This window comes from Ctenocephalides felis, unplaced genomic scaffold (assembly GCF_003426905.1).
Source record: "Ctenocephalides felis isolate EL2017-DRISC unplaced genomic scaffold, ASM342690v1 CF-g0.4_SCAFFOLD_03572, whole genome shotgun sequence".
NCBI classification, from domain to species: Eukaryota; Metazoa; Arthropoda; class Insecta; order Siphonaptera; family Pulicidae; genus Ctenocephalides; species Ctenocephalides felis.
In genome coordinates, this window is record NW_020539726.1 from 3,257,974 (window position 1) to 3,283,480 (window position 25,507).

Genomic DNA, 25,507 nt, shown 5'->3' on the forward strand with positions numbered 1-25,507 from the left:
TTACCATAGTACTGAAAATATGATTTGGAAAGCGTGGTCAATGACCTTGATTTGAAATAGCGCCATAGAAGAAATAGGCAAGCGGGTCGAAAATGTTGCCATAATACTGAAAATATGATTTGGAAAGTTTAGTCAAATGACCTTGAACTTCAAATGGCGCAATAGATAAAATATTGACGTAGGGACTTCATTGTTAGAGGCGACCGCGACAGGACTCGAATCTGCATTCTTCGGATCCGAAGTCCGACGCCTTATCCATTAGGCCACGCGGTCTTACAACTTTAATACAGTTCTAAAATATAATTTAAAAGTGTAGAGTTTAAAAAATGACCTTAATTTAAACGGCGCAACAGAAAAAATACCGACATGGCGACTCTCTTTGTTGAGCGACCGCGACAGGACTCGAACCTGCAATCATCGAATTCGAAGTCCGACGCCTTATCCATTAGGCCACGCGGTCTTACAACTTTAATACAGTTCTAAAACATAATTTAAAAAGTGTAGAGTTTAAAAAATGACCTTAAATTTCAAACGTCGCAACAGAAAAAATACCGCCATAGCGACTCTCTTTGTTAAGCGACCGCGACAGGACTCGAACCTGCAATCTTCGGATCCGAAGTCCGACGCCTCATCCATTAGGCTACGCGGTCTTACAATTTTAAAAAAGTTTTTAAGATATAATTTAAAAAGTGTAGCCTAATGACCTTAAACTTCAAATGGCGCAACAGAAGAAATACCGACGTAGCGACTCTCTTTGTTAAGCGAATGCGACGGGAATCGAACCTGTAATCATCGGATCCGAAGCCCGACGCCTTATCCATTAAACCACGCATTCTCATAACGTAACCATAATTACTAAAAATATGATATGGAATGTGTAGTCAAATGACCTTGAATTTGAAATGGCGCAATAGAAAAATTTTGACATAGCGACTCTCTTTGTTAAGCGACCGCGACAGGACTCGAACCTGCAATCTTCGGATCCGAAGTCCGACGCCTTATCCATTAGGCCACGCGGTCTTATAATTTTATAAAGTTCCTAAAATATAATTTAAAAAGTGTAGTCTAATGACCTTATATTTCAAACGGCGCAACAGAAAAAATACCGTCGTAGCGACTCTCTTTGTTAAACGAATGCGACAGGACAGCACTGTGTCCACAGTACTGAAAATATGATTTGGAAAGTGTAGTCAAATGACCTTGAATTTCAAATGGCACAATAGAAACAATATTGACGTAGCCATAATACTGAAAATATGATTTGGAAAGTTTAGTCAAATGATCTCGAATTTCAAATGGCGCAATAGAAAAAATATTGACGTAGGGACTTTATTTGTTAAGCGACCGCGACAGGACTCGAACCTACAATCTTTGGATCCAAAGTCCGACGCCTTATCCATTAGGACACGCGGTCGTACAATTTTGATACAGTTCTAAAATATAATTTAAAAAGTGTAGAGTTTAAAAAATGACCTTAAATTTCAAACGGCGCAACAGAAAAAATACCGACATAGCGACTCTCTTTGATGAGCGACCGCGACAGGTCTCGAACCTGCAATCTTCGGATCCGAAGTCCGACGCCTTATCCATTAGGCCACGCGGTCTTACAATTTTATAAAGTTTTTAAAATATAATTTAAAAAGTGTAGTCTAATGACCTTATATTTCAAACGGCGCAACAGAAAAAATACCGACGTAGCGACTCTCTTTGTTAAGCGAATGCGACAGGACAGCACTGTGTCCACAGTACTAAAAATATGATTTGGAAAGTATAGTCAAATGACCTTGAATATCATTTGAAAGTTTAGTCAAATGACCTCGAATTTCAAATGGCGCAATAGAAAAAATATTGACGTAGAGACTTTATTTGTTAAGCGACCGCGACAGGACTCGAACCTGCAATCTTCGGATCCGAAGTCCGACGCCTTATCCATTAGGCCACGCGGTCTTATAACATTACCATAGTACTGAAAATATGATTTGGAAAGTGTAGTCAAATGACCTTGAATTTGAAATAGGGCCATAGAAGAAATAGGCCAAGCGGTCGTAAAATGTTGCCATAATACTGAGAATATGATTTGGAAAGTTTAGTCAAATGACCTTCAATTTCAAATGGCACAATAGAAAAAATATTGACGTAGGGACTTTATTTATTAAGCGACCGCGACAGGACTCGAACCTGCAATCTTCGGATCCGAAGTCCGACGCCTTATCCATTAGGCCACGCGGTCTTAAAATTTTAACGAAGTTCTTAAAATATAATTTAAAAAGTGAGTCTATTGACCTTAAATTTCAAACGGCGCAACAGAAAAAATACCGTCATCATAGCGACTCTCTTTGTTAAGCGACCGCGACAGGACTCGAACCTGCAATCTTCGGATCCGAAGTCCGACGCCTTATCCATTAGGCCACGCGGTCTTACAGTTTGAAAAAAGTTTTTAAAATATAAATTAAAAAGTGTAGTCTAATGACCTTAAACTTCAAATGGCGCAACAGAAAAAATACCGACGTAGCGACTCTCTTTGTTAAGCGAATGCGACGGGAATCGAACCTGTAATCTTCGGATCCGAAGTCCGACGCCTTATCCATTAAACCACGCGTTCTCATAACATCACCATAAATACTAAAATTATGATTTAGAATGTGTAGTCAAATGACCTTGAATTTGAAATGGCGCAATAGAAAAATATTGACGTAGCGACTCTCTTTGTTAAGCGACCGCGACAGGACTCGAACCTGCAATCTTCGGATCCGAAGTCCGACGCCTTATCCATTAGGCCAAGCGGTCTCGTAACATTACCATAGTACTGAAAATATGATTTGGAAAGCGTGGTCAAATGACCTTGAATTTGAAATAGCGCCATAGAAGAAATAGGCCAAGCGGTCGTAAAATGTTGCCATAATACTGAAAATATGATTTGGAAAGTTTAGTCAGATGACCTTGAATTTCAAATGGCGCAATAGATAAAATATTGACATAGGGACTTCATTTGTTAAGCGACCGCGACAGGACTCGAACTTGCAATCTTCGGATCCGAAGTCCGACGCCTTATCCATTAGGCCACGCGGTCTTACAATTTTATAAAGTTCTTAAAATATAATTTAAAAAGTGTAGTCTAATGACCTTATATTTCAAACGGCGCAACAGAAAAAATACCGACGTAGCGACTCTCTTTGTTAAGCGAATGCGACAGGACAGCACTGTGTCCACAGTACTGAAAATATGATTTGGAAAGTGTAGTCAAATGACTTTGAATTTCAAATGGCACAATAAAAACAATATTGACGTAGCGACTAAATTTCAAACGGCGCAACAGAAAAAATACCGTCGTCACAGCGACTCTCTTTGTTAAGCGACCGCGACAGGACTCGAACCTGCAATCTTCGGATCCGAAGTCCGACGCCTTACCCATTAGGCCACGCGGTCTCATAACATTACCATAGTACTGAAAATATGATTTGGAAAGCGTGGTCAAATGACCTTGAATTTGAAATAGGGCCATAGAAGAAATAGGCCAAGCGGTCGTAAAATGTTGCCATAATACTGAAAATATGATTTGGAAAGTTTAGTCAAATGACCTTGAATTTCAAATGGCGCAATAAAAAAAAATATTGACGTAGGGACTTTATTTGTTAAGCGACCGCGACAGGACTCCAACCTGCAATCTTCGGATCCGAAGTCCGACGCCTCATCCATTAGGCTACGCGGTCTTACAATTTTTAAAAAGTTTTTAAAATATAATTTAAAAAGTGTAGTCTAATGACCTTAAACTTCAAATGGCGCAACAGAAAAAATACCGACGTAGCGACTCTCTTTGTTAAGCGAATGCGACGGGAATCGAACCTGTAATCATCGGATCCGAAGCCCGACGCCTTATCCATTAAACCACGCATTCTCATAACGTAACCATAATTACTAAAAATATGATTTGGAATGTGTAGTCAAATGACCTTGAATTTGAAATGGCGCAATAGAAAAATTTTGACATAGCGACTCTCTTTGTTAAGCGACCGCGACAGGACTCGAACCTGCAATCTTCGGATCCGAAGTCCGACGCCTTATCCATTTGGCCACGCGGTCTTATAATTTTATAAAGTTCTTAAAATATAATTTAAAAAGTGTAATCTAATGACCTTATATTTCAAACGGCGCAACAGAAAAAATACCGTCGTAGCGACTCTCTTTGTTAAGCGAATGCGACAGGACAGCATTGTGTCCACAGTACTGAAAATATGATTTGGAAAGTGTAGTAAAATGACCTTGAATTTTAAATGGCACAATAGAAACAATATTGACGTAGCCATAATACTGAAAATATGATTTGGAAAGTTTAGTCAAATGATCTCAAATTTCAAATGGCGCAATAGAAAAAATATTGACGTAGGGACTTTATTTGTTAAGCGACCGCGACAGGACTCGAACCTGCAATCTTTGGATCCGAAGTCCGACGCCTTATCCATTAGGCCACGCGGTCGTACAATTTTGATACAGTTCTAAAATATAATTTAAAAAGTGTAGAGTTTAAAAAATGACCTTAAATTTCAAACGGCGCAACAGAAAAAATACCGACATAGCGACTCTCTTTGATGAGCGACCGCGAAAGGTCTCGAACCTGCAATCTTCGGATCCGAAGTCCGACGCCTTATACATTAGGCCACGCGGTCTTACAATTTTATAAAGTTCTTAAAATATAATTTAAAAAGTGTAGTCTAATAACCTTATATTTCAAACGGCGCAACAGAAAAAATACCGACGTAGCGACTCTCTTTGTTAAGCGAATGCGACAGGACAGCACTGTGTCCACAGTACTAAAAATATGATTTGGAAAGTGTAGTCAAATGACCTTGAATTTCAAATGGCACAATAGAAACAATATTGACGTAGCCATAATACTGAAAATATGATTTGGAAAGTTTAGTCAAATGACCTCGAATTTCAAATGGCGCCATAGAAGAAATAGGCCAAGCGGTCGTAAAATGTTGCCATAATACTGAAAATATGATTTGGAAAGTTTAGTCAAATGATCTTCAATTTCAAACGGCGCAACAGAAAAAATACCGTCGTCATAGCGACTCTCTTTGTTAAGCGACCGCGACAGGACTCGAACCTGCAATCTTCGGATCCAAAGTCCGACGCCTTATCCATTAGGCCACGCGGTCTTACAATTTGAAAAAAGTTTTTAAAATATAATTTAAAAAGTGTAGTCTAATGACCTTAAACTTCAAATGGCGCAACAGAAAAAATACCGACGTAGCGACTCTCTTTGTTAAGCGAATGCGACGGGAATCGAACCTGTAATCTTCATATCCAAAGTCCGACGCCTTATCCATTAAACCACGCGTTCTCATAACATCACCATAAATACTAAAATTATGATTTAGAATGTGTAGTCAAATGACCTTGAATTTGAAATGGCGCAATAGAAAAATATTAACGTAGCGACTCTCTTTGTTAAGCGACCGCGACAGGACTCGAACCTGCAATTTTCGGATCCGAAGTCCGACGCCTTATCCATTAGGCCAAGCGGTCTCGTAACATTACCATAGTACTGAAAATATGATTTGGAAAGCGTGGTCAAATGACCTTGAATTTGAAATAGCGCCATAGAAGAAATAGGCCAAGCGGTCGTAAAATGTTGCCATAATACTGAAAATATGATTTGGAAAGTTTAGTCAGATGACCTTGAATTTCAAATGGCGCAATAGATAAAATATTGACATAGGGACTTCATTTGTTAAGCGACCGCGACAGGACTCGAACCTGCAATCTTCGGATCCGAAGTCCGACGCCTTATCCATTAGGCCACGCGGTCTTACAATTTTATAAAGTTCTTAAAATATAATTTAAAAAGTGTAGTCTAATGACCTTATATTTCAAACGGCGCAACAGAAAAAATACCGACGTAGCGACTCTATTTGTTAAGCGAATGCGACAGGACAGCACTGTGTCCACAGTACTGAAAATATGATTTGGAAAGTGTAGTCAAATGACTTTGAATTTCAAATGGCACAATAAAAACAATATTGACGTAGCGACTAAATTTCAAACGGCGCAACAGAAAAAATACCGTCATCACAGCGACTCTCTTTATTAAGCGACCGCGACAGGACTCGAACCTGCAATCTTCGGATCCGAAGTCCGACGCCTTATCCATTAGGCCACGCGGTCTCATAACATTACCATAGTACTGAAAATATGATTTGGAAAGCGTGGTCAAATGACCTTGAATTTGAAATAGGGCCATAGAAGAAATAGGCCAAGCGGTCGTAAAAGGTTGCCATAATACTGAAAATATGATTTGGAAAGTTTAGTCAAATGACCTTGAATTTCAAATGGCGCAATAAAAAAAATATTGACGTAGGGACTTTATTTGTTAAGCGACCGCGACAGGACTCGAACCTGCAATCTTCGGATCCGAAGTCCGACGCCTCATCCATTAGGCTACACGGTCTTACAATTTTAAAAAAGTTTTTAAAATATAATTTAAAAAGTGTAGTCTAATGACCTTAAACTTCAAATGGCGCAACAGAAAAAATACCGACGTAGCGACTCTCTTTGTTAAGCGAATGCGACGGGAATCGAACCTGTAATCATCGGATCCGAAGCCCGACGCCTTATCCATTAAACCACGCATTCTCATAACGTAACCAAAATTACTAAAAATATGATTTGGAATGTGTAGTCAAATGACCTTGAATTTGAAATGGCGCAATAGAAAAATTTTGACATAGCGACTCTCTTTGTTAAGCGACCGCGACAGGACTCGATCCTACAATCTTCGGATCCGAAGTTCGACGCCTTATCCACTAGGCCACGCGGTCTTATAACATTACAATAGTACTAATTTGGAAAGTGTAGTCAAATGACCTTGAATTTGAAATAGGGCCATAGAAGAAATAGGCCAAGCGGTCGTAAAATGTTGCCATAATACTGAAAATATGATTTGGAAAAATTAGTCAAATGAACTTGAATTTCAAATGGCGCAATAGAAAAAATATTGACGTAGGGACTGTATTTGTTAAGCGACCGCGACAGGACTCGAACCTGCAACCTTCAGATCCGAAGTCCGACGCCTTATCCATTAGGCCACGCGGTCTTACAATTTTAACGAAATTATTAAAATATAATTTAAAAAGTGAGTCTATTGACCTTAAATTTCAAACGGCGCAACAGAAAAAATACCGTCATAGCGATTTTCTTTGTTAAGCGACCGCGACAGGACTCGAACCTGCAATCTTCGGATCCGAAGTCCGACGCCTTATCCATTAGGCCAAGCGGTCTCATAACATTACCATAGTACTGAAAATATGATTTGGAAAGCGTGGTCAAATGACCTTGAATTTGAAATAGCGCCATAGAAGAAATAGGCCAAGCGGTCGTAAAATATTGCCATAATACTAAAAATATGATTTGGAAAGTTTAGTCAAATGACCTTGAACTTCAAATGGCGCAATAGATAAAATATTGACGTAGGGACTTCATTTGTTAAGCGACCGCGACAGGACTCGAATCTGCATTCTTCGGATCCGAAGTCCGACGCCTTATCCATTAGGCCACGCGGTCTTACAATTTTAATACAGTTCTAAAATATAATTTAAAAAGTGTAGAGTTTAAAAAATGACCTTAAATTTTAAACGGCGCAACAGAAAAAATACCGACATGGCGACTCTCTTTGTTGAGCGACCGCGACAGGACTCGAACCTGCAATCATCGAGTTCGAAGTCCGACGCCTTATCCATTAGGCCACGCGGTCTTACAACTTTAATACAGTTCTAAAACATAATCTAAAAAGTGTAGAGTTTAAAAAATGACCTTAAATTTCAAACGTCGCAACAGAAAAAATACCGCCATAGCGACTCTCTTTGTTAAGCGACCGCGACAGGACTCGAACCTGCAATCTTCGGATCCGAAGTCCGACGCCTCATCCATTAGGCTACGCGGTCTTACAATTTTAAAAAAGTTTTTAAGATATAATTTGAAAAGTGTAGCCTAATGACCTTAAACTTCAAATGGCGCAACAGAAGAAATACCGACGTAGCGACTCTCTTTGTTAAGCGAATGCGACGGGAATCGAACCTGTAATCATCGGATCCGAAGCCCGACGCCTTATCCATTAAACGACGCATTCTCATAACGTTACCATAATTACTAAAAATATGATTTGGAATGTGTAGTCAAATGACCTTGAATTTCAAATGGCGCAATAAAAAAAAATATTGACGTAGGGACTTTATTTGTTAAGCGACCGCGACAGGACTCCAACCTGCAACCTTCGGATCCGAAGTCCGACGCCTCATCCATTAGGCTACGCGGTCTTACAATTTTTAAAAAGTTTTTAAAATATAATTTAAAAAGTGTAGTCTAATGACCTTAAACTTCAAATGGCGCAACAGAAAAAATACCGACGTAGCGACTCTCTTTGTTAAGCGAATGCGACGGGAATCGAACCTGTAATCATCGGATCCGAAGCCCGACGCCTTATCCATTAAACCACGCATTCTCATAACGTAACCATAATTACTAAAAATATGATTTGGAATGTGTAGTCAAATGACCTTGAATTTGAAATGGTGCAATAGAAAAATTTTGACATAGCGACTCTCTTTGTTAAGCGACCGCGACAGGACTCGAACCTGCAATCTTCGGATCCGAAGTCCGACGCCTTATCCATTAGGCCACGCGGTCTTATAATTTTATAAAGTTCTTAAAATATAATTTAAAAAGTGTAATCTAATGACCTTATATTTCAAACGGCGCAACAGAAAAAATACCGTCGTAGCGACTCTCTTTGTTAAGCGAATGCGACAGGACAGCATTGTGTCCACAGTACTGAAAATATGATTTGGAAAGTGTAGTAAAATGACCTTGAATTTCAAATGGCACAATAGAAACAATATTGACGTAGCCATAATACTGAAAATATGATTTGGAAAGTTTAGTCAAATGATCTCGAATTTCAAATGGCGCAATAGAAAAAATATTGACGTAGGGACTTTATTTGTTAAGCGACCGCGACAGGACTCGAACCTGCAATCTTTGGATCCGAAGTCCGACGCCTTATCCATTAGGCCACGCGGTCGTACAATTTTGATACAGTTCTAAAATATAATTTAAAAAGTGTAGAGTTTAAAAAATGACCTTAAATTTCAAACGGCGCAACAGAAAAAATACCGACATAGCGACTCTCTTTGATGAGCGACCGCGAAAGGTCTCGAACCTGCAATCTTCGGATCCGAAGTCCGACGCCTTATCCATTAGGCCACGCGGTCTTACAATTTTATAAAGTTCTTAAAATATAATTTAAAAAGTGTAGTCTAATGACCTTATATTTCAAATGGCGCAACAGAAAAAATACCGACGTAGCGACTCTCTTTGTTAAGCGAATGCGACAGGACAGCACTGTGTCCACAGTACTAAAAATATGATTTGGAAAGTGTAGTCAAATGACCTTGAATTTCAAATGGCACAATAGAAACAATATTGACGTAGCCATAATACTGAAAATATGATTTGGAAAGTTTAGTCAAATGACCTCGAATTTCAAATGGCGCAATAGAAAAAATATTGACGTAGGGACTTTATTTGTTAAGCGACCGCGACAGGACTCGAACCTGCAATCTTCGGATCCGAAGTCCGACGCCTTATCCATTAGGCCACGCGGTCTTATATATAACATTGCCATAGTACTGAAAATATGATTTGGAAAGTGTAGTCAAATGACCTTGAATTTGAAATAGGGCCATAGAAGAAATAGGCCAAGCGGTCGTAAAATGTTGCCATAATACTGAAAAAATGATTTGGAAAGTTTAGTCAAATGACCTTGAATTTCAAATGGCACAATAGAAAAAATATTGACGTAGGGACTTTATTTGTTAAGCGACCGCGACAGGACTCGAACCTGCAATCTTTGGATCCGAAGTCCGACGCCTTATCCATTAGGCTACGCGGTCGTACAATTTTGATACAGTTCTAAAATATAATTTAAAAAGTGTAGAGTTTAAAAAATGACCTTAAATTTCAAACGGCGCAACAGAAAAAATACCGACATAGCGACTCTCTTTGATGAGCGACCGCGACAGGTCTCGAACCTGCAATCTTCGGAACCGAAGTCCGACGCCTTATCCATTAGGCCACGCGGTCTTACAATTTTATAAAGTTCTTAAAATATAATTTAAAAGGTGTAGTCTAATGACCTTATATTTCAAACGGCGCAACAGAAAAAATACCGACGTAGCGACTCTCTTTGTTAAGCGAATGCGACAGGACAGCACTGTGTCCACAGTACTAAAAATATGATTTGGAAAGTGTAGTCAAATGACCTTGAATTTCATTTGAAAGTTTAGTCAAATGACCTCGAATTTCAAATGGCGCAATAGAAAAAATATTGACGTAGGGACTTTATTTATTAAGCGACCGCGACAGGACTCGAACCTGCAATCTTCGGATCCGAAGTCCGACGCCTTATCCATTAGGCCACGCGGTCTTAAAATTTTAACGAAGTTCTTAAAATATAATTTAAAAAGTGAGTCTATTGACCTTAAATTTCAAACGGCGCAACAGAAAAAATACCGTCATCATAGCGACTCTCTTTGTTAAGCGACCGCGACAGGACTCGAACCTGCAATCTTCGGATCCGAAGTCCGACGCCTTATCCATTAGGCCACGCGGTCTTACTATTTGAAAAAAGTTTTTAAAATATAAATTAAAAAGTGTAGTCTAATGACCTTAAACTTCAAATGGCGCAACAGAAAAAATACCGACGTAGCGACTCTCTTTTTTAAGCGAATGCGACGGGAATCGAACCTGTAATCTTCGGATCCGAAGTCCGACGCCTTATCCATTAAACCACGCGTTCTCATAACATCACCATAAATACTAAAATTATGATTTAGAATGTGTAGTCAAATGACCTTGAATTTGAAATGGCGCAATAGAAAAATATTGACGTAGCGACTCTCTTTGTTAAGCGACCGCGACAGGACTCGAACCTGCAATCTTCGGATCCGAAGTCCGACGCCTTATCCATTAGGCCAAGCGGTCTCGTAACATTACCATAGTACTGAAAATATGATTTGGAAAGCGTGGTCAAATGACCTTGAATTTGAAATAGCGCCATAGAAGAAATAGGCCAAGCGGTCGTAAAATGTTGCCATAATACTGAAAATATGATTTGGAAAGTTTAGTCAGATGACCTTGAATTTCAAATGGCGCAATAGATAAAATATTGACATAGGGACTTTATTTGTTAAGCGACCGCGACAGGACTCGAACTTGCAATCTTCGGATCCGAAGTCCGACGCCTTATCCATTAGGCCACGCGGTCTTACAATTTTATAAAGTTCTTAAAATATAATTTAAAAAGTGTAGTCTAATGACCTTATATTTCAAACGGCGCAACAGAAAAAATACCGACGTAGTGACTCTCTTTGTTAAGCGAATGCGACAGGACAGCACTGTGTCCACAGTACTGAAAATATGATTTGGAAAGTGTAGTCAAATGACTTTGAATTTCAAATGGCACAATAAAAACAATATTGACGTAGCGACTAAATTTCAAAACGGCGCAACAGAAAAAATACCGTCGTCACAGCGACTCTCTTTGTTAAGCGACCGCGACAGGACTCGAACCTGCAATCTTCGGATCCGAAGTCCGACGCCTTACCCATTAGGCCACGCGGTCTCATAACATTACCATAGTACTGAAAATATGATTTGGAAAGCGTGGTCAAATGACCTTGAATTTGAAATAGGGCCATAGAAGAAATAGGCCAAGCGGTCGTAAATGTTGCCATAATACTGAAAATATGATTTGGAAAGTTTAGTCAAATGACCTTGAATTTCAAATGGCGCAATAAAAAAAAAATATTGACGTAGGGACTTTATTTGTTAAGCGACCGCGACAGGACTCCAACCTGCAATCTTCGGATCCGAAGTCCGACGCCTCATCCATTAGGCTACGCGGTCTTACAATTTTTAAAAGTTTTTAAAATATAATTTAAAAAGTGTAGTCTAATGACCTTAAACTTCAAATGGCGCAACAGAAAAAATACCGACGTAGCGACTCTCTTTGTTAAGCGAATGCGACGGGAATCGAACCTGTAATCATCGGATCCGAAGCCCGACGCCTTATCCATTAAACCACGCATTCTCATAACGTAACCATAATTACTAAAAATATGATTTGGAATGTGTAGTCAAATGACCTTGAATTTGAAATGGCGCAATAGAAAAATTTTGACATAGCGACTCTCTTTGTTAAGCGACCGCGACAGGACTCGAACCTGCAATCTTCGGATCCGAAGTCCGACGCCTTATCCATTTGGCCACGCGGTCTTATAATTTTATAAAGTTCTTAAAATATAATTTAAAAAGTGTAATCTAATGACCTTATATTTCAAACGGCGCAACAGAAAAAATACCGTCGTAGCGACTCTCTTTGTTAAGCGAATGCGACCAGGACAGCATTGTGTCCACAGTACTGAAAATATGATTTGGAAAGTGTAGTAAAATGACCTTGAATTTCAAATGGCACAATAGAAACAATATTGACGTAGCCATAATACTGAAAATATGATTTGGAAAGTTTAGTCAAATGATCTCAAATTTCAAATGGCGCAATAGAAAAAATATTGACGTAGGGACTTTATTTGTTAAGCGACCGCGACAGGACTCGAACCTGCAATCTTTGGATCCGAAGTCCGACGCCTTATCCATTAGGCCACGCGGTCGTACAATTTTGATACAGTTTCTAAAATATAATTTAAAAAGTGTAGAGTTTAAAAATGACCTTAAATTTCAAACGGCGCAACAGAAAAAATACCGACATAGCGACTCTCTTTGATGAGCGACCGCGAAAGGTCTTGAACCTGCAATCTTCGGATCCGAAGTCCGACGCCTTATCCATTAGGCCACGCGGTCTTACAATTTTATAAAGTTCTTAAAATATAATTTAAAAAGTGTAGTCTAATGACCTTATATTTCAAACGGCGCGCAACAGAAAAAATACCGACGTAGCGACTCTCTTTGTTAAGCGAATGCGACAGGACAGCACTGTGTCCACAGTACTAAAAATATGATTTGGAAGTGTAGTCAAATGACCTTGAATTTCAAATGGCACAATAGAAACAATATTGACGTAGCCATAATACTGAAAATATGATTGGAAAGTTTAGTCAAATGACCTCGAATTTCAAATGGCGCCATAGAAGAAATAGGCCAAGCGGTCGTAAAATGTTGCCATAATACTGAAAATATGATTTGGAAAGTTTAGTCAAATGATCTTCAATTTCAAACGGCGCAACAGAAAAAAACCGTCGTCATAGCGACTCTCTTGTTAAGCGACCGCGACAGGACTCGAACCTGCAATCTTCGGATCCAAAGTCCGACGCCTTATCCATTAGGCCACGCGGTCTTACAATTTGAAAAAAGTTTTTAAAATATAATTTAAAAAAGTGTAGTCTAATGACCTTAAACTTCAAATGGCGCAACAGAAAAAATACCGACGTAGCGACTCTCTTTGTAAGCGATGCGACGACGGGAATCGAACCTGTAATCTTCAGATCCAAAGTCCGACGCCTTATCCATTAAACCACGCGTTCCATAACACCACCATAAATACTAAAATTTATGATTTAGAATGTGTAGTCAAATGACCTTGAATTTGAAATGGCGCAATAGAAATATTAACGTAGCGACTCTCTTTTGTTAAGCGACCGCGACAGGACTCGAACCTGCAATTTTCGGATCCGAAGTCCGACGCCTTATCCATTAGGCCAAGCGGGTCTCGTAACATTACCATAGTACTGAAAATATGATTTGGAAAGCGTGGTCAATGACTGAATTTGAAATAGCGCCATAGAAGAAATAGGCCAAGCGGTCGTAAAATGTTGCCATAATACTGAAAATATGATTTGGAAAGTTTAGTCAGATGACCTTGAATTTCAAATGGCGCAATAGATAAAATATTGACATAGGGACTTCATTTGTTAAGCGACCGCGACAGGACTCGAACCTGCAATCTTCGGATCCGAAGTCCGACGCCTTATCCATTAGGCACGCGGTCTTACAATTTTATAAGTTCTAAAATATAATTTAAAAAGTGTAGTCTAATGACCTTATGTTTCAAACGGCGCAACAGAAAAAATACCGACGTAGCGACTCTATTGTTAGCGAATGCGACAGGACAGCACTGTGTCCACAGTACTGAAAATATGATTTGGAAAGTGTAGTCAAATGACTTTGAATTTCAAATGGCACAATAAAAAACAATATTGACGTAGCGACTAAATTTCAAACGGCGCAACAGAAAAAATTACCGTCATCACAGCGACTCTCTTTATTAAGCGACCGCGACAGGACTCGAACCTGCAATCTTCGGATCCGAAGTCCGACGCCTTATCCATTAGGCCACGCGGTCTCATAACATACCATAGTACTGAAAATATGATTTGGAAAGCGTGGTCAAATGACCTTGAATTTGAAATAGGGCCATAGAAGAAATAGGCCAAGCGGTCGTAAAAGGTTGCCATAATACTGAAAATATGATTGGAAAGTTTAGTCAAATGACTTGAATTTCAAATGGCGCAATAAAAAAAAATGACGTAGGGACTTTATTTGTTAAGCGACCCCGACAGGACTCGAACCTGCAATCTTCGGATCCGAAGTCCGACGCCTCATCCATTAGGCTACACGGTCTTACAATTTAAAAAAAGTTTTTAAAATATAATTTAAAAAAGTGTAGTCTAATGACCTTAAACTTCAAATGGGCGCAACAGAAAAAATAACGAAGTAGCGACTCTCTTTGTTAAGCGAATGCGACGGGAATCGAACCTGTAATCATCGGATCCGAAGCCCGACGCCTATCCATTAAACAACGCATTCTCATAACGTAACCCAAAATTACTAAAAATATGATTTGGAATGTGTAGTCCAAATGACCCTGAATTTGAAATGGCGCAATAGAAAAATTTTGACATAGCGACTCTCTTTGTTAAGCGACCGCGACAGGACTCGATCCTGCAATCTTCGGATCCGAAGTTCGACGCACTTATCCACTAGGCCCCGCGGTCTTATAACATTACAATAGTACTAATTTGGAAAGTTGTAGTCAAATGACCTTGAATTTGAAATAGGGCCATAGAAGAAATAGGCAAGCGGTCGTAAAATGTTGCCATAATACTGAAAATATGATTGGAAAAATTAGTCAAATGAACTTGAATTTCAAATGGCGCAATAGAAAAAATATTGACGTAGGGACTTTATTTGTTAAGCGAGCCGCGACAGGACTCGAACCTGCAATCTTCGGATCCGAAGTCCGACGCCTTATCCATTAGGCCACGCGGTCTTACAATTTTAACGAAATTATTAAAATATAATTTAAAAAGTGAGTCTATTGACCTTAAATTTCAAACGGCGCAACAGAAAAAAAATACCGTCATAGCGATTTTCTTTGTTAAGCGACCGCGACAGGACTCGAACCTGCAATCTTCGGATCGAAGTTCCGACGCCTTATCCATTAGGCCCAGCGGTCTCATAACATTACCATAGTACTGAAAATATGATTTGGAAAGCGTGGTCAAATGACCTTGAATTTGAAATAGCGCCATAGAAGAAATAGGCCAAGCGGTCGTAAAATGTTGCCATAATACTGAAAATATGATTTGGAAAGTTTAGTCAAATGACCTTGAATTTCAAATGGCGCAATAGATAAAATATTGACGTAGGGACTTCATTTGTTAAGCGACCGCGACAGGACTCGAATCTGCATTCTTCGGATCCGAAGTCCGACGCCTTATCCATTAGGCCACGCGGTCTTACAATTTTAATACAGTTCTAAAATATAATTTAAAAAGTGTAGAGTTAATAAAAAATGACCTTAAATTTTAAACGGCGCAACAGAAAAAATACCGACATGGCGACTCTCTTTGTTGAGCGACCGCGACAGGACTCGAACCTGCAATCATCGAATTCGAAGTCCGACACCTTATCCATTAGGCCACGCGGTCTTACAACTTCAATACAGTTCTAAAACATAATTTAAAAAGTGTAGAGTTTAAAAAATGACCTTAAATTTCAAACGTCGCAACAGAAAAAATACCGCCATAGCGACTCTCTTTGTTAAGCGACCGCGACAGGACTCGAACCTGCAATCTTTGGATCCGAAGTCCGACGCCTTATCCATTAGGCCACGCGGTCTTATAACATTACCATAGTACTGAAAATATGATTTGGAAAGTGTAGTCAAATGACCTTGAATTTGAAATAGGGCCATAGAAGAAATAGGCCAAGCGGTCGTAAAATGTTGCCATAATACTGAAAATATAATTTGGAATGTGTAGTCAAATGACCTTGAATTTGAAATGGCGCAATAGAAAAATTTTGACGTAGCGACTCTCTTTGTTAAGCGACCGCGACAGGACTCGAACCTGCAATCTTCGGATCCGAAGTCCGACGTCTTATCCATTAGGCCACGCGGTCTCAAAATTTTATAAAGTTCTTAAAATATAATTTAAGAAGTGTAGAGTTTAAAAAATGACCTTATATTTCAAACGGCGCAACAGAAAAAATACCGACGTAGCGACTCTCTTTGTTAAGCGAATGCGACAGGACAGCACTGTGTGCACAGTACTAAAAATATGATTTGGAAAGTGTAGTCAAATGACCTTGAATTTCAAATGGCACAATAGAAACAATATTGACGTAGCCATAATACTGAAAATATGATTTGAAAAGTTTAGTCAAATGACCTCGAATTTCAAATGGCGCAATAGAAAAAATACCGACGTAGCGACTCTCTTTGTTAAGCGAATGCGACGGGAATCGAACCTATAATCATCGGATCCGAAGCCCGACGCCTTATCCATCAAACCACGCATTCTCATAACGTAACCATAATTACTAAAAATGTGATTTGGAATGTGTAGTCAAATGACCTTGAATTTGAAATGGCGCAATAGAAAGATTTTGACATAGCGACTCTCTTTGTTAAGCGACCGCGACAGGACTCGAACCTGCAATCTTCGGATCCGAAGTCCGACGCCTTATCCATTAGGCCACGCGGTCTTATAATTTTACAAAGTTCTTAAAATATAATTCAAAAAGTGTAGTCTAATGACCTTATATTTCAAACGGCGCAACAGAAAAAATACCGTCGTAGCGAATCTCTTTGTTAAGCGAATGCGACAGGACAGCATTGTGTCCACAGTACTGAAAATATGATTTGAAAAGTGTAGTCAAATGACCTTGAATTTAAAATAGCATAATAGAAACAATATTGACGTAGCCATAATACTGAAAATATGATTTGGAAAGTTTAGTCAAATGATCTCGAATTTCAAATGGCGCAATAGAAAAAATATTGACGTAGGGACTTTATTTGTTAAGCGACCGCGACAGGACTCGAACCTGCAATCTTTGGATCCGAAGTCCGACGCCTTATCCATTATGCCACGCGGTCGTACAATTTTGATACAGTTCTAAAATATAATTTAAAAAGTGTAGAGTTTAAAAAATGACCTTAAATTTCAAACGGCGCAACAGAAAAAATACCGACATAGCGACTCTCTTTGATGAGCGACCGCGACAGGTCTCGAACCTGCAATCTTCGGATCCGAAGTCCGACGCCTTATCCATTAGGCCACGCGGTCTTACAATTTGAAAAAAGTTTTTAAAACATAATTTAAGAAGTGTAGTCTAATGACCTTAAACTTCAAATGGCGCAACAGAAAAAATACCGACGTAGCGACTCTCTTTGTTAAGCGAATGCGACGGGAATCGAACCTGTAATCTTTGGATTCGAAGTCCGACGCCTTATCCATTAAACCACGCGTTCTCACAACATCACCATAAATACTAAATTTATGATTTAGAATGTGTAGTCAAATGACCTTGAATTTGAAATGGCGCAATAGAAAAATATTGACGTAGCGACTCTCTTTGTTAAGCGACCGCGACAGGACTCGAACCTGCAATCTTCGGATCCGAAGTCCGACGCCTTATCCATTAGGCCACGCGGTCTTATAACGTTACCATAGTACTAAAAATATAATTTGGAAAGTGATGGCGCGATAGAAAAAATATTGACGCAGCTACTCTCTTTGTCAAGCGACCGCGACAGGAATCGAACCTGTAATTATCGGATCCGAAGCCCGACGCCTTATCCATTAAACCACGCATTCTCATAACGTTACCATAAATACTAAAAGTATGATTTGGTATGTGTAGTCAAATGACCTTGAATTTGAAATGGCGCAATAGAAAAATTTTGACGTAGCGACTCTCTTTGTTAAGCGACCGCGACAGGACAAAGTCCGACGCCTTATCCATTAGGCCACGCGGTCTTACAATTTTATAAAGTTGTTAAAATATAATTTAAAAAGTGTAGTCTAATGACCTTATATTTCAAACGGTGCAACAGAAAAAATACCGACGTAGCGACTCTCTTTGTTAAGCGAATGCGACAGGACAGCACTGTGTCCACAGAACTGAAAATATGATTTGGAAAGTGTAGTCAAATGACCTTGAATTTAAAATGGCACAATAGAAACAATATTGACGTAGCGACTAAATTTCAAACGGCGCAACAGAACAAATACCGTCATAGCGACTCTCTTTGTTAAGCGACCGCGACAGGACTCAAACCTACAATCTTCGGATCCGAAGTTCGACGCCTTATCCACTAGGCCACGCGGTCTTATAACATTACCATAGTACTAATTTGGAAAATATAGTCAAATGACCTTGAATTTGAAATAGCGCCATGGAAGAAATAGGCCAAGCGGTCGTAAAATGTTGCCATAATACTGAAAATATGATTTGATAGTTTAGTCAAATGACCTTGAATTTCAAATGGCGCAATAGATAAAATATTGACGTAGGGACTTCATTTGTTAAGCGACCGCGACAGGACTCGAATCTGCATTCTTCGGTTCCGAAGTCCGACGCCTTATCCATTAGGCCACGCGGTCTTACAACTTTAATACAGTTCTAAAATATAATTTAAAAAGTGTAGAGTTTAAAAAATGACTTTAAATTTTAAACGGCGCAACAGAAAAAATACCGACATGGCGATTCTCTTTGTTGAGCGACCGCGACAGGACTCGAACCTGCAATCATCGAATTCGAAGTCCGACGCCTTATCCATTAGGCCACGCGGTCTTACAACTTTAATACAGTTCTAAAACATAATTTAAAAAGTGTAGAGTTTAAAAAATGACCTTAAATTTCAAACGTCGCAACAGAAAAAATACCGCCATAGCGACTCTCTTTGTTAAGCGACCGCGACAGGACTCGAGCCTGCAATCTTCGGATCCGAAGTCCGACGCCTTATCCATTAGGCCATGCGGTCTTATAACACTACCATAGTACTGAAAATATGATTTGGAAAGTGTAGTCAAATGACCTTGAATTTGAAATAGGGCCATAGAAGAAATAGGCCAAGCGGTCGTAAAATGTTGCCATAATACTGAAGATATGATTTGGAAAGTTTAGTCAAATGACCTTGAATTTGGCGCAACAGAAAAAATACCGACGTAGCGACTCTCTTTGTTAAGCGACCGCAACAGGAATCGAACCTGTAATCATTAGATCCGAAGCCCGACGCCTTATCCATTAAACCACGCATGCTCATAACGTTACCATAAATACTAAAAATATGATTTGGAATGTGTAGTCAAATGACCTTGAATTTGAAACGGCGCAATAGAAAAATTTTGACGTAGCGACTCTCTTTGTTAAGCGACCGCGACAGGACTCGAACCTGCAATCTTCGGATCCGAAGTCCGACGCCTTATCCATTAGGCCACGCGGTCTTAAAATTTTATAAAGTTCTTAAAATATAATTTAAGAAGTGTAGAGTTTAAAAAATGACCTTATATTTCAAACGGCGCAACAGAAAAAATACCGACGTAGCGACTCCCTTTGTTAAGCGAATGCGACAGGACAGCACTGTGTGCACAGTACTAAAAATATGATTTGGAAAGAGTAGTCAAATGACCTTGAATTTCGAATGGCACAATAGAAACAATATTGACGTAGCCATAATACTGAAAATATGATTTGGAAAGTTTAGTCAAATGACCTCGAATTTCAAATGGCGCAATAGAAGAAATATTGACGTAGGGACTTTATTTGTTAAGCGACCGCGACAGGACTCGAACCTGCAATCTTCGGATCCGAAGTCCGACGCCTTATCCATTAGGTCACGCGGTCTTATAACATTACCATAGTACTGAAAATATGATTTGGAAAGTATAGTCAAATGACCTTGAATTTGAAATAGGGCCATAGAAGAAATAGGCCAAGCGGTCGTAAAATGTATCCATTAGGCCACGCGGTCTTACAACTTTAATACAGTTCTAAAACATAATTTAAAATGTGTAGAGTTTAAAAAATGACCTTAAATTTCAAACGTCGCAACAGAAAAAATACCGACACAGCGACTCTCTTTGTTGAGCGACCGCGACAGGACTCGAACCTGCAAACTTCGGATCCGAAGTCCGACGCCTTATCCATTAGGCCAAACTGTCTTATAACATTACCATAGTACTGAAAATATAATTTGGAAAGTATAGTCAAATGGCCTTGAATTTGAAATAGGGCCACAGACAAAATAGGCCAAGCGGTCGTAAAATGTTGCCATAATACTGAAAATATGATTTGGAAAGTTTAGTCAAATGATCTTGAATTTGGCGCAACAGTAGCGACTCTCTTTGTTAAGCGACCGCGACAGGAATCGAACCTGTAATCATTGGATCCGAAGCCCGACGCCTTATCCATTAAACCACGCATGCTCATAACGTTACCATAAATACTAAAAATATGATTTGGAATGGACTTCATTTGTTAAGCGACCGCGACAGGACTCGAACCTGCAATCTTCGGATCCGAGGTCCGACGCCTTATCCATTAGGCCACGCGGTCTTATAATTTTAATATAGTTCTAAAATATAATTTAAAAAGTGTAGAGTTTAAAAAATGACCTTAAATTTCAAACGGCGCAACAGAAAAAATACCGCCATAGCGACTCTCTTTGTTAAGCGACCGCGACAGGACTCGAACCTGCAATCTTCGGATCCGAAGTCCGACGCCTTATCCATTAGGCCACGAAATCATGATTTGGAAAGTGTAGTCAAATGACGTTGAATTTGAAATAGGGCCATAGAAGAAATAGGCCAAGCGGTCGTAAAATGTTGCCATAATACTGAAAATATGATTTGGAAAGTTTAGTCAAATGATCTTGAATTTCAAATGGCGCAATAGAAAAAATATTGACGTAGGGACTTTACTTGTTAAGCGACCGCGACAGGACTCGAACATGCAATCTTCGGATCCGAAGTCCGACGCCTTATCCATTAGGCCACGCGGTCTTACAACTTTAACACAGTTCTAAAACATAATTTAAAAAGTGTACAGTTTAAAAAATGACCTTAAATTTCAAATGGCGCAATAGATAAAATATTGACGTAGGGACTTCATTTGTTAAGCGACCGCGACAGGACTCGAATCTGCATTCTTCGGATCCGAAGTCCGACGCCTTATCCATTAGGCCACGCGGTCTTACAACTTTAATACAGTTCTAAAATATAATTTAAAAAGTGTAGAGTTTAAAAAATGACTTTAAATTTTAAACGGCGCAACAGAAAAAATACCGACATGGCGATTCTCTTTGTTGAGCGACCGCGACAGGACTCGAACCTGCAATCATCGAATTCGAAGTCCGACGCCTTATCCATTAGGCCACGCGGTCTTACAACTTTAATACAGTTCTAAAACATAATTTAAAAAGTGTAGAGTTTAAAAAATGACCTTAAATTTCAAACGTCGCAACAGAAAAAATACCGCCATAGCGACTCTCTTTGTTAAGCGACCGCGACAGGACTCGAGCCTGCAATCTTCGGATCCGAAGTCCGACGCCTTATCCATTAGGCCACGCGGTCTTATAACACTACCATAGTACTGAAAATATGATTTGGAAAGTGTAGTCAAATGACCTTGAATTTGAAATAGGGCCATAGAAGAAATAGGCCAAGCGGTCGTAAAATGTTGCCATAATACTGAAGATATGATTTGGAAAGTTTAGTCAAATGACCTTGAATTTGGCGCAACAGAAAAAATACCGACGTAGCGACTCTCTTTGTTAAGCGACCGCAACAGGAATCGAACCTGTAATCATTAGATCCGAAGCCCGACGCCTTATCCATTAAACCACGCATGCTCATAACGTTACCATAAATACTAAAAATATGATTTGGAATGTGTAGTCAAATGACCTTGAATTTGAAACGGCGCAATAGAAAAATTTTGACGTAGCGACTCTCTTTGTTAAGCGACCGCGACAGGACTCGAACCTGCAATCTTCGGATCCGAAGTCCGACGCCTTATCCATTAGGCCACGCGGTCTTAAAATTTTATAAAGTTCTTAAAATATAATTTAAGAAGTGTAGAGTTTAAAAAATGACCTTATATTTCAAACGGCGCAACAGAAAAAATACCGACGTAGCGACTCTCTTTGTTAAGCGAATGCGACAGGACAGCACTGTGTGCACAGTACTAAAAATATGATTTGGAAAGTGTAGTCAAATGACCTTGAATTTCGAATCGCACAATAGAAACAATATTGACGTAGCCATAATACTGAAAATATGATTTGGAAAGTTTAGTCAAATGACCTCGAATTTCAAATGGCGCAATAGAAAAAATATTGACGTAGGGACTTTATTTGTTAAGCGACCGCGACAGGACTCGAACCTGCAATCTTCGGATCCGAAGTCCGACGCCTTATCCATTAAGTCACGCGGTCTTATAACATTACCATAGTACTGAAAATATGATTTGGAAAGTATAGTCAAATGACCTTGAATTTGAAATAGGGCCATAGAAGAAATAGGCCAAGCGGTCGTAAAATGTATCCATTAGGCCACGCGGTCTTACAACTTTAATACAGTTCTAAAACATAATTTAAAATGTGTAGAGTTTAAAAAATGACCTTAAATTTCAAACGTCGCAACAGAAAAAATACCGACACAGCGACTCTCTTTGTTGAGCGACCGCGACAGGACTCGAACCTGCAAACTTCGGATCCGAAGTCCGACGCCTTATCCATTAGGCCAAACTGTCTTATAACATTACCATAGTACTGAAAATATAATTTGGAAAGTATAGTCAAATGGCCTTGAATTTGAAATAGGGCCATAGACAAAATAGGCCAAGCGGTCGTAAAATGTTGCCATAATACTGAAAATATGATTTGGAAAGTTTAGTCAAATGATCTTGAATTTGGCGCAACAGTAGCGACTCTCTTTGTTAAGCGACCGCGACAGGAATCGAACCTGTAATCATTGGATCCGAAGCCCGACGCCTTATCCATTAAACCACGCATGCTCATAACGTTACCATAAATACTAAAAATATGATTTGGAATGGACTTCATTTGTTAAGCGACCGCGACAGGACTCGAACCTGCAATCTTCGGATCCGAGGTCCGACGCCTTATCCATTAGGCCACGCGGTCTTATAATTTTAATATAGTTCTAAAATATAATTTAAAAAGTGTAGAGTTTAAAAAATGACCTTAAATTTCAAACGGCGCAACAGAAAAAATACCGCCATAGCGACTCTCTTTGTTAAGCGACCGCGACAGGACTCGAACCTGCAATCTTCGGATCCGAAGTCCGACGCCTTATCCATTAGGCCACGAAATTATGATTTGGAAAGTGTAGTCAAATGATGTTGAATTTGAAATAGGGCCATAGAAGAAATAGGCCAAGCGGTCGTAAAATGTTGCCATAATACTGAAAATATGATTTGGAAAGTTTAGTCAAATGATCTTGAATTTCAAATGGCGCAATAGAAAAAATATTGACGTAGGGACTTTACTTGTTAAGCGACCGCGACAGGACTCGAACCTGCAATCTTCGGATCCGAAGTCCGACGCCTTATCCATTAGGCCACGCGGTCTTACAACTTTAACACAGTTCTAAAACATAATTTAAAAAGTGTACAGTTTAAAAAATGACCTTAAATTTCAAACGTCGCAACAGAAAAAATACCGACACAGCGACTCTCTTTGTTGAGCGACCGCGACAGGACTCGAACCTGCAAACTTCGGATCCGAAGTCCGACGCCTTATCCATTAGGCCAAGCTGTCTTATAACATTACCATAGTACTGAAAATATAATTTGAAAAGTATAGTCAAATGACCTTGAATTTGAAATAGGGCCATAGAAAAAATAGGCCAAGCGGTCGTAAAATATTGCCATAATACTGAAAATATGATTTGGAAAGTTTAGTCAAATGACCTTGAATTTGGCGCAACAGAAAAAATACCGACGTAGCGACTCTCTTTGTTAAGCGACCGCGACAGGAATCGAACCTGTAATCATTGGATCCGAAGCCCGACGCCTTATCCATTAAACCACGCATTCTCATAACGTTACCATAAATACTAAAAATATAATTTGGAATGTGTAGTCAAATGACCTTGAATTTGAAATGGCGCAATAGAAAAATTTTGACGTAGCGACTCTCTTTGTTAAGCGAATGCGACAGGACAGCACTGTGTCCACAGTACTGAAAATATGATTTGGAAAGTGTAGTCAAATGACCTTGAATTTCAAATGGCACAAAAGAAACAATATTGACGTAGCCATAATACTGAAAATATGATTTGGAAAGTTTAGTCAAATGACCTCGAATTTCAAATGGCGCAATAAAAAAAATATTGACGTAGGGACTTTATTTGTTAAGCGACCGCGACAGGACTCGAACCTGCAATCTTCGGATCCGAAGTCCGACGCCTTATCCATTAGGCCACGCGGTCTTGCAATTTTAATACAGTTCTAAAATATAATTTAAAAAGTGTAGAGTTTAAAAAATGACCTTAAATTTCAAACGGCGCAACAAAAAAAATACCGACATAGCGACTCTCTTTGTTAAGCGCCCGCGACAGGACTCGAAACTGCAATCTTCGGATCCGAAGTCCGACACTTTATCCATTAGGCCATGCGGTCTTATAACATTACCATAGTACTGAAAATATGATTTGGAAAGTGTAGTCAAATGACTTTGAATTTCAAATAGGGCCATAGAAGAAATAGGCCAATTAAATATGTAATCCGATGTCCTTTAGGTAATATTATCGGATGTTTATGTGAAAATGTAAGATCTGACTGGTCTATTCTACCACCCACTCTCAATATTCCTTCAGAATCAATAAATGGGTATAAACCTTTTAATTCTGAACTTGTGTTCAATCCTGTGTACTTATTACTTTCTAATTCATGAATATTTTTATTAAACCTTTCTCTTTGTGCTAATTTGATTATCACATTGTGAGCATAATCTAATTCTCTGGTGCTCAAAGTTAATGTATCTTTATTATGTCGATATTTTAATTTTAAGTTAAATCTCAAACAGTATGCAATAACTCTAATTAATTTATTAAAACTTGAATATTTTGAGTATATGTTTTCTGATTTTATATTGGAGTGGTTTATTTGCAGCACTTTT

General features: G+C 39.1%; 75 non-coding genes across 75 annotated transcripts; all 75 read right to left on the reverse strand.

Annotated features, from left to right (window-relative positions):
• Window positions 1–200: 200 nt before the first annotated feature.
• On the reverse strand, window positions 201–273 carry Trnar-ucg. The gene has a single exon. It is a non-coding gene; the product is annotated as a tRNA-Arg (tRNA).
• A 114-nt stretch (window positions 274–387) lies between these two features.
• Window positions 388–460, reverse strand: Trnar-ucg. The gene has a single exon. It is a non-coding gene; the product is annotated as a tRNA-Arg (tRNA).
• Window positions 461–577: 117 nt separating this feature from the next.
• Window positions 578–650, reverse strand: Trnar-ucg. Its single transcript has one exon. It is a non-coding gene; the product is annotated as a tRNA-Arg (tRNA).
• Window positions 651–947: 297 nt separating this feature from the next.
• On the reverse strand, window positions 948–1,020 carry Trnar-ucg. Its single transcript has one exon. It is a non-coding gene; the product is annotated as a tRNA-Arg (tRNA).
• A 321-nt stretch (window positions 1,021–1,341) lies between these two features.
• Window positions 1,342–1,414, reverse strand: Trnaq-uug. The gene has a single exon. It is a non-coding gene; the product is annotated as a tRNA-Gln (tRNA).
• A 117-nt stretch (window positions 1,415–1,531) lies between these two features.
• On the reverse strand, window positions 1,532–1,604 carry Trnar-ucg. The gene has a single exon. It is a non-coding gene; the product is annotated as a tRNA-Arg (tRNA).
• Window positions 1,605–1,874: 270 nt separating this feature from the next.
• Trnar-ucg lies at window positions 1,875–1,947 on the reverse strand. Its single transcript has one exon. It is a non-coding gene; the product is annotated as a tRNA-Arg (tRNA).
• Window positions 1,948–2,157: 210 nt separating this feature from the next.
• Trnar-ucg lies at window positions 2,158–2,230 on the reverse strand. Its single transcript has one exon. It is a non-coding gene; the product is annotated as a tRNA-Arg (tRNA).
• Window positions 2,231–2,344: 114 nt separating this feature from the next.
• On the reverse strand, window positions 2,345–2,417 carry Trnar-ucg. Its single transcript has one exon. It is a non-coding gene; the product is annotated as a tRNA-Arg (tRNA).
• Window positions 2,418–2,714: 297 nt separating this feature from the next.
• Trnar-ucg lies at window positions 2,715–2,787 on the reverse strand. Its single transcript has one exon. It is a non-coding gene; the product is annotated as a tRNA-Arg (tRNA).
• Window positions 2,788–2,997: 210 nt separating this feature from the next.
• Trnar-ucg lies at window positions 2,998–3,070 on the reverse strand. Its single transcript has one exon. It is a non-coding gene; the product is annotated as a tRNA-Arg (tRNA).
• Window positions 3,071–3,353: 283 nt separating this feature from the next.
• Trnar-ucg lies at window positions 3,354–3,426 on the reverse strand. Its single transcript has one exon. It is a non-coding gene; the product is annotated as a tRNA-Arg (tRNA).
• A 211-nt stretch (window positions 3,427–3,637) lies between these two features.
• Trnar-ucg lies at window positions 3,638–3,710 on the reverse strand. Its single transcript has one exon. It is a non-coding gene; the product is annotated as a tRNA-Arg (tRNA).
• Window positions 3,711–4,007: 297 nt separating this feature from the next.
• On the reverse strand, window positions 4,008–4,080 carry Trnar-ucg. The gene has a single exon. It is a non-coding gene; the product is annotated as a tRNA-Arg (tRNA).
• A 321-nt stretch (window positions 4,081–4,401) lies between these two features.
• On the reverse strand, window positions 4,402–4,474 carry Trnar-ucg. The gene has a single exon. It is a non-coding gene; the product is annotated as a tRNA-Arg (tRNA).
• A 117-nt stretch (window positions 4,475–4,591) lies between these two features.
• Trnar-ucg lies at window positions 4,592–4,664 on the reverse strand. The gene has a single exon. It is a non-coding gene; the product is annotated as a tRNA-Arg (tRNA).
• A 422-nt stretch (window positions 4,665–5,086) lies between these two features.
• Window positions 5,087–5,159, reverse strand: Trnaq-uug. Its single transcript has one exon. It is a non-coding gene; the product is annotated as a tRNA-Gln (tRNA).
• Window positions 5,160–5,456: 297 nt separating this feature from the next.
• Window positions 5,457–5,529, reverse strand: Trnar-ucg. The gene has a single exon. It is a non-coding gene; the product is annotated as a tRNA-Arg (tRNA).
• Window positions 5,530–5,739: 210 nt separating this feature from the next.
• On the reverse strand, window positions 5,740–5,812 carry Trnar-ucg. Its single transcript has one exon. It is a non-coding gene; the product is annotated as a tRNA-Arg (tRNA).
• Window positions 5,813–6,095: 283 nt separating this feature from the next.
• Window positions 6,096–6,168, reverse strand: Trnar-ucg. The gene has a single exon. It is a non-coding gene; the product is annotated as a tRNA-Arg (tRNA).
• A 210-nt stretch (window positions 6,169–6,378) lies between these two features.
• Trnar-ucg lies at window positions 6,379–6,451 on the reverse strand. Its single transcript has one exon. It is a non-coding gene; the product is annotated as a tRNA-Arg (tRNA).
• A 297-nt stretch (window positions 6,452–6,748) lies between these two features.
• Window positions 6,749–6,821, reverse strand: Trnar-ucg. Its single transcript has one exon. It is a non-coding gene; the product is annotated as a tRNA-Arg (tRNA).
• A 202-nt stretch (window positions 6,822–7,023) lies between these two features.
• On the reverse strand, window positions 7,024–7,096 carry Trnar-ucg. Its single transcript has one exon. It is a non-coding gene; the product is annotated as a tRNA-Arg (tRNA).
• Window positions 7,097–7,207: 111 nt separating this feature from the next.
• On the reverse strand, window positions 7,208–7,280 carry Trnar-ucg. The gene has a single exon. It is a non-coding gene; the product is annotated as a tRNA-Arg (tRNA).
• Window positions 7,281–7,490: 210 nt separating this feature from the next.
• On the reverse strand, window positions 7,491–7,563 carry Trnar-ucg. The gene has a single exon. It is a non-coding gene; the product is annotated as a tRNA-Arg (tRNA).
• A 117-nt stretch (window positions 7,564–7,680) lies between these two features.
• Trnar-ucg lies at window positions 7,681–7,753 on the reverse strand. Its single transcript has one exon. It is a non-coding gene; the product is annotated as a tRNA-Arg (tRNA).
• A 117-nt stretch (window positions 7,754–7,870) lies between these two features.
• Window positions 7,871–7,943, reverse strand: Trnar-ucg. Its single transcript has one exon. It is a non-coding gene; the product is annotated as a tRNA-Arg (tRNA).
• Window positions 7,944–8,242: 299 nt separating this feature from the next.
• Trnar-ucg lies at window positions 8,243–8,315 on the reverse strand. The gene has a single exon. It is a non-coding gene; the product is annotated as a tRNA-Arg (tRNA).
• A 297-nt stretch (window positions 8,316–8,612) lies between these two features.
• Trnar-ucg lies at window positions 8,613–8,685 on the reverse strand. The gene has a single exon. It is a non-coding gene; the product is annotated as a tRNA-Arg (tRNA).
• Window positions 8,686–9,006: 321 nt separating this feature from the next.
• On the reverse strand, window positions 9,007–9,079 carry Trnar-ucg. The gene has a single exon. It is a non-coding gene; the product is annotated as a tRNA-Arg (tRNA).
• Window positions 9,080–9,196: 117 nt separating this feature from the next.
• Window positions 9,197–9,269, reverse strand: Trnar-ucg. The gene has a single exon. It is a non-coding gene; the product is annotated as a tRNA-Arg (tRNA).
• A 321-nt stretch (window positions 9,270–9,590) lies between these two features.
• Window positions 9,591–9,663, reverse strand: Trnar-ucg. Its single transcript has one exon. It is a non-coding gene; the product is annotated as a tRNA-Arg (tRNA).
• A 214-nt stretch (window positions 9,664–9,877) lies between these two features.
• Window positions 9,878–9,950, reverse strand: Trnar-ucg. Its single transcript has one exon. It is a non-coding gene; the product is annotated as a tRNA-Arg (tRNA).
• A 117-nt stretch (window positions 9,951–10,067) lies between these two features.
• On the reverse strand, window positions 10,068–10,140 carry Trnar-ucg. The gene has a single exon. It is a non-coding gene; the product is annotated as a tRNA-Arg (tRNA).
• A 270-nt stretch (window positions 10,141–10,410) lies between these two features.
• On the reverse strand, window positions 10,411–10,483 carry Trnar-ucg. Its single transcript has one exon. It is a non-coding gene; the product is annotated as a tRNA-Arg (tRNA).
• Window positions 10,484–10,597: 114 nt separating this feature from the next.
• Window positions 10,598–10,670, reverse strand: Trnar-ucg. The gene has a single exon. It is a non-coding gene; the product is annotated as a tRNA-Arg (tRNA).
• A 297-nt stretch (window positions 10,671–10,967) lies between these two features.
• On the reverse strand, window positions 10,968–11,040 carry Trnar-ucg. The gene has a single exon. It is a non-coding gene; the product is annotated as a tRNA-Arg (tRNA).
• Window positions 11,041–11,250: 210 nt separating this feature from the next.
• On the reverse strand, window positions 11,251–11,323 carry Trnar-ucg. Its single transcript has one exon. It is a non-coding gene; the product is annotated as a tRNA-Arg (tRNA).
• A 284-nt stretch (window positions 11,324–11,607) lies between these two features.
• Window positions 11,608–11,680, reverse strand: Trnar-ucg. The gene has a single exon. It is a non-coding gene; the product is annotated as a tRNA-Arg (tRNA).
• Window positions 11,681–11,891: 211 nt separating this feature from the next.
• Window positions 11,892–11,964, reverse strand: Trnar-ucg. Its single transcript has one exon. It is a non-coding gene; the product is annotated as a tRNA-Arg (tRNA).
• Window positions 11,965–12,260: 296 nt separating this feature from the next.
• Window positions 12,261–12,333, reverse strand: Trnar-ucg. The gene has a single exon. It is a non-coding gene; the product is annotated as a tRNA-Arg (tRNA).
• Window positions 12,334–12,655: 322 nt separating this feature from the next.
• Trnar-ucg lies at window positions 12,656–12,728 on the reverse strand. The gene has a single exon. It is a non-coding gene; the product is annotated as a tRNA-Arg (tRNA).
• Window positions 12,729–12,845: 117 nt separating this feature from the next.
• Trnar-ucg lies at window positions 12,846–12,918 on the reverse strand. The gene has a single exon. It is a non-coding gene; the product is annotated as a tRNA-Arg (tRNA).
• Window positions 12,919–13,338: 420 nt separating this feature from the next.
• Trnaq-uug lies at window positions 13,339–13,411 on the reverse strand. The gene has a single exon. It is a non-coding gene; the product is annotated as a tRNA-Gln (tRNA).
• A 579-nt stretch (window positions 13,412–13,990) lies between these two features.
• Trnar-ucg lies at window positions 13,991–14,062 on the reverse strand. Its single transcript has one exon. It is a non-coding gene; the product is annotated as a tRNA-Arg (tRNA).
• Window positions 14,063–14,343: 281 nt separating this feature from the next.
• Trnar-ucg lies at window positions 14,344–14,416 on the reverse strand. Its single transcript has one exon. It is a non-coding gene; the product is annotated as a tRNA-Arg (tRNA).
• A 205-nt stretch (window positions 14,417–14,621) lies between these two features.
• Trnar-ucg lies at window positions 14,622–14,694 on the reverse strand. The gene has a single exon. It is a non-coding gene; the product is annotated as a tRNA-Arg (tRNA).
• A 576-nt stretch (window positions 14,695–15,270) lies between these two features.
• On the reverse strand, window positions 15,271–15,343 carry Trnar-ucg. Its single transcript has one exon. It is a non-coding gene; the product is annotated as a tRNA-Arg (tRNA).
• A 396-nt stretch (window positions 15,344–15,739) lies between these two features.
• On the reverse strand, window positions 15,740–15,812 carry Trnar-ucg. Its single transcript has one exon. It is a non-coding gene; the product is annotated as a tRNA-Arg (tRNA).
• A 119-nt stretch (window positions 15,813–15,931) lies between these two features.
• On the reverse strand, window positions 15,932–16,004 carry Trnar-ucg. The gene has a single exon. It is a non-coding gene; the product is annotated as a tRNA-Arg (tRNA).
• Window positions 16,005–16,121: 117 nt separating this feature from the next.
• Trnar-ucg lies at window positions 16,122–16,194 on the reverse strand. The gene has a single exon. It is a non-coding gene; the product is annotated as a tRNA-Arg (tRNA).
• Window positions 16,195–16,403: 209 nt separating this feature from the next.
• Window positions 16,404–16,476, reverse strand: Trnar-ucg. Its single transcript has one exon. It is a non-coding gene; the product is annotated as a tRNA-Arg (tRNA).
• Window positions 16,477–16,988: 512 nt separating this feature from the next.
• On the reverse strand, window positions 16,989–17,061 carry Trnar-ucg. The gene has a single exon. It is a non-coding gene; the product is annotated as a tRNA-Arg (tRNA).
• A 321-nt stretch (window positions 17,062–17,382) lies between these two features.
• On the reverse strand, window positions 17,383–17,455 carry Trnar-ucg. Its single transcript has one exon. It is a non-coding gene; the product is annotated as a tRNA-Arg (tRNA).
• A 117-nt stretch (window positions 17,456–17,572) lies between these two features.
• Trnar-ucg lies at window positions 17,573–17,645 on the reverse strand. The gene has a single exon. It is a non-coding gene; the product is annotated as a tRNA-Arg (tRNA).
• Window positions 17,646–17,942: 297 nt separating this feature from the next.
• Trnar-ucg lies at window positions 17,943–18,015 on the reverse strand. The gene has a single exon. It is a non-coding gene; the product is annotated as a tRNA-Arg (tRNA).
• A 603-nt stretch (window positions 18,016–18,618) lies between these two features.
• Window positions 18,619–18,691, reverse strand: Trnar-ucg. The gene has a single exon. It is a non-coding gene; the product is annotated as a tRNA-Arg (tRNA).
• A 391-nt stretch (window positions 18,692–19,082) lies between these two features.
• Trnar-ucg lies at window positions 19,083–19,155 on the reverse strand. The gene has a single exon. It is a non-coding gene; the product is annotated as a tRNA-Arg (tRNA).
• Window positions 19,156–19,272: 117 nt separating this feature from the next.
• On the reverse strand, window positions 19,273–19,345 carry Trnar-ucg. Its single transcript has one exon. It is a non-coding gene; the product is annotated as a tRNA-Arg (tRNA).
• Window positions 19,346–19,735: 390 nt separating this feature from the next.
• Window positions 19,736–19,808, reverse strand: Trnar-ucg. Its single transcript has one exon. It is a non-coding gene; the product is annotated as a tRNA-Arg (tRNA).
• Window positions 19,809–20,135: 327 nt separating this feature from the next.
• On the reverse strand, window positions 20,136–20,208 carry Trnar-ucg. The gene has a single exon. It is a non-coding gene; the product is annotated as a tRNA-Arg (tRNA).
• Window positions 20,209–20,452: 244 nt separating this feature from the next.
• On the reverse strand, window positions 20,453–20,525 carry Trnar-ucg. Its single transcript has one exon. It is a non-coding gene; the product is annotated as a tRNA-Arg (tRNA).
• Window positions 20,526–20,846: 321 nt separating this feature from the next.
• Trnar-ucg lies at window positions 20,847–20,919 on the reverse strand. Its single transcript has one exon. It is a non-coding gene; the product is annotated as a tRNA-Arg (tRNA).
• A 117-nt stretch (window positions 20,920–21,036) lies between these two features.
• Window positions 21,037–21,109, reverse strand: Trnar-ucg. Its single transcript has one exon. It is a non-coding gene; the product is annotated as a tRNA-Arg (tRNA).
• A 183-nt stretch (window positions 21,110–21,292) lies between these two features.
• Window positions 21,293–21,365, reverse strand: Trnar-ucg. The gene has a single exon. It is a non-coding gene; the product is annotated as a tRNA-Arg (tRNA).
• A 117-nt stretch (window positions 21,366–21,482) lies between these two features.
• Trnar-ucg lies at window positions 21,483–21,555 on the reverse strand. Its single transcript has one exon. It is a non-coding gene; the product is annotated as a tRNA-Arg (tRNA).
• Window positions 21,556–21,672: 117 nt separating this feature from the next.
• On the reverse strand, window positions 21,673–21,745 carry Trnar-ucg. The gene has a single exon. It is a non-coding gene; the product is annotated as a tRNA-Arg (tRNA).
• A 117-nt stretch (window positions 21,746–21,862) lies between these two features.
• On the reverse strand, window positions 21,863–21,935 carry Trnar-ucg. Its single transcript has one exon. It is a non-coding gene; the product is annotated as a tRNA-Arg (tRNA).
• Window positions 21,936–22,325: 390 nt separating this feature from the next.
• Trnar-ucg lies at window positions 22,326–22,398 on the reverse strand. Its single transcript has one exon. It is a non-coding gene; the product is annotated as a tRNA-Arg (tRNA).
• Window positions 22,399–22,725: 327 nt separating this feature from the next.
• Trnar-ucg lies at window positions 22,726–22,798 on the reverse strand. Its single transcript has one exon. It is a non-coding gene; the product is annotated as a tRNA-Arg (tRNA).
• Window positions 22,799–23,042: 244 nt separating this feature from the next.
• Trnar-ucg lies at window positions 23,043–23,115 on the reverse strand. The gene has a single exon. It is a non-coding gene; the product is annotated as a tRNA-Arg (tRNA).
• A 321-nt stretch (window positions 23,116–23,436) lies between these two features.
• Window positions 23,437–23,509, reverse strand: Trnar-ucg. Its single transcript has one exon. It is a non-coding gene; the product is annotated as a tRNA-Arg (tRNA).
• A 373-nt stretch (window positions 23,510–23,882) lies between these two features.
• On the reverse strand, window positions 23,883–23,955 carry Trnar-ucg. Its single transcript has one exon. It is a non-coding gene; the product is annotated as a tRNA-Arg (tRNA).
• Window positions 23,956–24,072: 117 nt separating this feature from the next.
• Trnar-ucg lies at window positions 24,073–24,145 on the reverse strand. Its single transcript has one exon. It is a non-coding gene; the product is annotated as a tRNA-Arg (tRNA).
• A 600-nt stretch (window positions 24,146–24,745) lies between these two features.
• Trnar-ucg lies at window positions 24,746–24,818 on the reverse strand. The gene has a single exon. It is a non-coding gene; the product is annotated as a tRNA-Arg (tRNA).
• Between the last annotated feature and the right edge of the window lie 689 nt (window positions 24,819–25,507).